General features: G+C 42.8%; 1 protein-coding gene across 2 annotated transcripts in view; it reads right to left on the bottom strand.

Annotated features, from left to right (window-relative positions):
- VPS33A (VPS33A, CORVET/HOPS core subunit) overlaps positions 1 to 5,749 on the bottom strand; it is a 32,592-nt gene that overhangs the window by 21,641 nt on the left and 5,202 nt on the right. The gene's annotated exons all lie outside the window — the stretch shown is intronic.

The raw sequence follows: 5,749 nt of genomic DNA, 5'->3' as shown, positions 1-5,749 counted from the left end.
CACCTCAGCCTCCCAAAGGCGCGGGATTACAGGCTGAGCCACCAAGCCTGGCTTGGATTTTTTACAACCACTATCCACTCATAAGTCAAAATGGTACATTTAACTAACTCCCCCCAGCCTTTCACCCCAATGAGTCTCCGGTGTCCAAAGCCAGGAACGAGGGGGCCCTGAGGGTCCAGGAACTGAGAAAGAGAGAGGGGAGCTCTCAAGCACTCTGCCTCTAGGGCAGAAGGACAGTTGTCTTGGAAAAAACATCCTGGGGAGTGTTTGGTCTTGACTGAAAGCACTGCTGAATGGCTCTTTCGAGCCTGGGGTATTGAAACATTCCCCTGAAAATGGCAGATGATCACTGAGAACATCTGAAGACATACTTTCTGGCAAAATTACTGAAAACTCCTGATCAGAGCAGAGTTAAGATGAAAATTCAAGGACAAAAGATTTAGGGAGTTGGATGTGGTGGCTCATGCCTGTAATACCAGCACTTTGGGAGGCAGAGGCGAGAGGACTGTCTGAGTCCAGGGGTTAGAGATCAGCCTGGGCAACTTGGCGAGACCTTGTCTCTACAATAAATTTAAAACATTAGACAGCTGCAGTGGAACACACCTGTGATTCCAGTTACTTGGAAGGCTGAGACAGAAAGCTCACCTGAGCTCAGCAGGTTCAGGCTACGGTGGCCACGAGTGTGCCACTGTACTCTAGCCTGGGCATCAGAATGAGACTCTGACTCAAAAAAAAAAAAAAAAAAAAGATATTAGGGAATACCTCTCAAAATAGCAATCATATTTTATTTAATTTTTAAAAGCTGTATTATTATTATTATTATTATTATTATTTGAGTCTAAGTCTCAAATCACGGCTACTGCAGCCTCAACCTCCTGGGCTCAGGTCATTCTTCCATCTCAGTCTTCTAAGTAGCTAGAACCACAGGTGCACACCACCACGCCCAGCTAATTTTTTGATTTACTGTAGAGACGAAGTCTCACCAAGTTGTCCAATCTGGTTTCAAATCCCTGGGTTCAAGCAATTCTCTCGCCTCTACCTCCCAAAGTGCTGGGATTACAGGTGTGAGCCACCACACCCAGCTAAAAGCTATATTATTAACATTCCTTTTATAATCACTTTTAAAAGATTTAGATGTTTACAACAGATATTAATCTTGAATTTTTTGGTTGGTTCAAATTGGCAGTGGAGAGATTCTTTGTATTAATATCCCAACTCTTCTGTACTTGTGGAATTCCATGTAGTATTTCAAGTTATGAGGACATTTTGGGATGAATGCTAATACCCACTATGATTTAAATGCACATATTTTTTACTCCAAAGTCCCACACACCCACACAATAGAATATCTTGCAGTTTTTACAAAGGTGGCAGATTTCATATATACTGATATATACATATGTATATATGAATGAGAGCCATAATACATTAAGCATCGCCACGGAGCATTCAATTAGACAGAACTCTAATTCCCACATTTTATACGGTATGATGATGGAGACGATCACAATCTTTCCTAAACACACAAAAAGATCTAGACGTGCCATCTGAGGCCAAGAAATGCCAAATTATGCTCATTATTTAAAACACATAGCTGATCGTGATGGCTCATACCTGTAATCCTAGCACTTTGGGAGGCTGAGGCAGAAGGACTGCTTGAGCCCAAGAGTTTTAGACCAGCCTGGGCAACATATACACAGCAAAAACCAAATCAAAAGACAAATGGCAAAGGAAGGTAAAGGCCCACAGAGAAAGGACCCATGTGCACAAGGACCTACATATGAGATCATTTACGGCACCACTGCCTCTCACAGCATAAGAGAAGAAACAAGGAAATGCCCTCTAAGAGGGCTGGTTTAATAAATTATGGTACATCCAAACAATGGAACTCTGTGTAGTTCCAAACAAGAATAAGGAAGCATCTTCATATATGGTAGCAAATGACTCCAAGTTATATTATTATTATTATTATTATTTTTTGAGTTGGAGTCTCACTCCGTCGCCCAGACTGGAGTGCAGTGGCACACTCCCGGCCAGCACGCCTCAACCTCCTGGGCTCAGACGATCCTTCCACCTCAGCCTTCCAAGGAGCTGGAACTACAGGTGCGCGCTACCACGCCCGGGCAGGTCTTGAACGCACAGGCTTGGGCAATCCACTCACCTCGGTCTCCCAAAGCGCTGAGATTACAGCCTGAGCCACCAAGCCCGGCCTCCAAGTTATATTATTAAGAGAAAAAAGCAAAATACCAAAGTACCTATACTATATGCTACCATTTGTACAAAAGTGGGGAGAGTATCATATATTATGAGCTGTAGCTGCAAAAAGCATCTCTGAAAAAGCAAATAGAGGAATAGTGATTGCTTTTGAGAAGGAACTGGCAGTCTAAGAACTGCAGTCAAGAGTAATTTCTTTTTCACTCTGTTCTTTCTTACTCAAAGAAATTTACCATGTGCATGGATTATGTTTGTAAACACTTTCAATTTTTTTTTTTTTTTTTTTAAAGATAGGAGCTCACTCTGTCACACAGGCTGGAGTACAGTGGTGTGATCATGGCTCACTGCAGCCTCGAACTCCTGGGCTCAAGTGATCTTTCTAGGAGTACAGGCATGAGACATCACACCCAGCCAAGTTGTTTTTTTAAAAGATAAAGTAGCTGGACACAGTGGCTCACACCTGAAATCTCAGCAGTTTGGGAGACAGAGGCAGGAGGGCTGCTTGAGCCCAGGAGTTCAAGACCAGCTTGGGCAACACAGCAAGAACATGTCGCTACAAGCACCTGTAGTTCTGGCTACTCAGGAGGGTGAAGTAGAAGGACTGCTTGAGCCCAGGAGTTGGAGGGTGTGGTGAGCCATGATTGTGTCACTGCACTCCAGCCTGAGTGAGACACTGATTCAAAAAAATAAACAGAGAACGTAACACTTGTACATGAGAAAGTGTTCACTAAAATAAAGATGGTAAGTAAAGCAGATACATAATACACTGTCAGAAAAACTTTCAGAACCAGAGAAAAAGGTGTGCACATTCACTAACAAATATAGGCTGAAAAGTAATCAGTGGGGCAGGACAATGCTGGGACAACTGGCTATCCATAGGGAAAAATAAAACAGCACCATCTTCATACAATACAGACACACACCACCCCCCACACTCCACACAAATACACAATTCAAGGTAGGTTAAAGATATAAGTATGAAAAGTAAACCTTTAAAACTTAAAAAAAGGAATGTCTTCGGGATAGAGAAGGATTTATTAAGATTCAAAAAGCATTCCACAGAAACAATAAAAAAGGATATCACTCAAAAAGCACAAACTACAGCTAGGCTCGGTGGCTCAGCCTATAATCCCTGCATTGGGAGGCTGAGGTGAGTGGATTGCCTGAGCCCGCGGGTTCGAGACCCGCCTGGGCGACTTGGTGAGACTTCATCTCTACAATAAATCAAAAAATTAGCCGGGTATGGGAGTGCACACCTGTAGTTCCAGCTACATGGAAGGCTGAGGCGGAAGGATCGCTGGAGCCCAGCAGGTTGAGGCTGCGGTGACCGGGAGCGGCCACTGCACTCCAGTCTGGGGGACAGAGTGAGACTCCAACTCAAAAAAAAAAAAAAAAAAAAAGCACAAACTACAAAGAAAAACAGTGATATATTTAACTGCTTTAGGTTGAAGGATTCACACTTCCTGATTCCAAAGTTTACAACAAAGCTACAATATTCAAGACAGTGTGGCACTGGCAAAATGACAGACATAGATCAGTGGAACAGAAATGAAAGACCAAAAATAAACTCTTACATTTGTGCGCAATTGATTTTTGACAAGGATACCAAAACAATTCAGTAAGGAAAATATAGTCTCTTCAACAAATAGTGCTGGACAAATGAATATCCACATGGAAAAAACGAAGTTAGACCCCTACTTCACATTACATACAGAACTTAAGACAGATCAAAGATCTAATGTAAGAGCTAGAATTATAAAACTCTTAGAAAGAAACATGAGAGTGAATTTTTACGAGTTGAGTTTAGGCAATGATTTCTTAGATACGACACCAAAACCACATGTAACAAGAAAAAAACTGGATCAATGGGACTTCATCAAAATTAAAAAAAAATTTTTTTTTTTTTAGTTGGAGTCTCACTCTGTCGCCCAGACTGGAGTGCAGTGGCTGCTCCCAGCCACCGCAGCCTCGACCTGCTGGGTTCCGGCGATCCTTCCGCCTCAGCCTTCCATGTAGCCGGAATTACAGGCATGTGCTACCACGCCCAGCTGATTTTTTTATTTATTGTAGAGATGAGATCTCACTGCTCAGGCGGGTGTCGAACCCGCGGGCTCAGGCAATCTACTCACCTCAGCCTCCCAAAGGCACGGGATTACAGGCTGAGCCACCGAGACCAGCTTAAATTTAAAACTTTTATTCATCAAATGACATCACTTTCACCAAGAAAATGAAAAGAACCCAAAGAACGGAAGAAAATATTTAGAAATCCTATATCTAATAAGAGACTTGCATCCAGAATATATTAAGAATTCTTACAACTCTTTAATAAAAACAAAATAAATAACTCAATTTTTAAAATGGGCAAGCTGGGCATGCCTATAATCCCAGCACTTTGGGAGGCCGAGGTGGGAGGATTGCCTGAGCCCACAGCTTCCAGACCTGCCTGGGCAATTTGGCAAGACCTCATTTATACAATAAATAGATTAAAAAAGATAAAAATGGGCAAGAGATCTGAATAACATTTCTCCAACTGGAGACAGACAAATGGCCAATAAACACATGAAAAGGTGATCAACATCCATTGTCATTATGGAAACGCAAATTAAAACCACAGTGAGCGGCAGGGCCCGGTGGCTCAAGCCTGTAATCCCAGCACTTTAGGAAGCCGAAGTGAGACTGCCTGACCCTGCGGGTTTGTGACCAGCCCGGGCAACATGGTAAAACCTCTTCTCTGCAATAAGTCAAAAAAATTAGCTGGGTATGGTAGTGCACGCTTGTAGTTCCAGCTACTTGAAAGGATCTCCAGAGCCCAGGAGGTCGACGCTAGGGTGGCCGTCGAGTGTGCTACTACACTCCAGCCTGGGTGACAGAGTGAGACTCCAACTCAAAAACAAAACAAAACAAACAAAAAACCAGTGAGATACTACTTCATACCCAGTAGCATGGCTAAATTTAAAAAGACAGACAACAACAAGTGTCAATGAGAATGAACAACTAAATCCCTCATACACTGCTGGCGGGAGTTTAAAATGGCATAGCTGCACCGCAGAAGAGTCTGGCACTTCCTCAAAATGTTAAACAAAGAGTTACCATATGACTCAGCAACTCCAATCCCAACTCCTAGGTATAGCTAAGAGAAACGAAAACATGTCCACACAAAAACTTGTATGAATGTTCACAGCATCATGATAGCCAGAAAGTAGAAACAACCCATCAGTTGTACATCAACTGAAGAATGATAAGCAAAATATGAAATGCTGTCATAACAGAATACTCTTGGGGAACAAAAAGGAAACAAGTACTGACACATGCTACGATGTGGATGAACCTTGAAAACATTATGCTAAGTGAAAGAAGCCAGACACAAAAGAGCACACGTGTATTATATGATTTCATTTATAAGAAACCTCCAGGCCGGGCTCCGTGGCTCAGCCTGTAATTCGGCGCCTTTGGGAGACTGAGGTGAGTGGATTGTCTGAGCCCGCGGGTTCGAGAGCCGCCTGGGCAGGCGAGACCTCATCTCTACAATAAATCA

This window comes from Carlito syrichta, unplaced genomic scaffold, assembly GCF_000164805.1.
Source record: "Carlito syrichta isolate Samal-C Ts95f unplaced genomic scaffold, Tarsius_syrichta-2.0.1 Scaffold304341, whole genome shotgun sequence".
Taxonomy (NCBI): Eukaryota; Metazoa; Chordata; class Mammalia; order Primates; family Tarsiidae; genus Carlito; species Carlito syrichta.
Note: the sequence above shows the minus strand (reverse complement) of the source record. Positions and strands in the feature narration are given on the sequence as shown.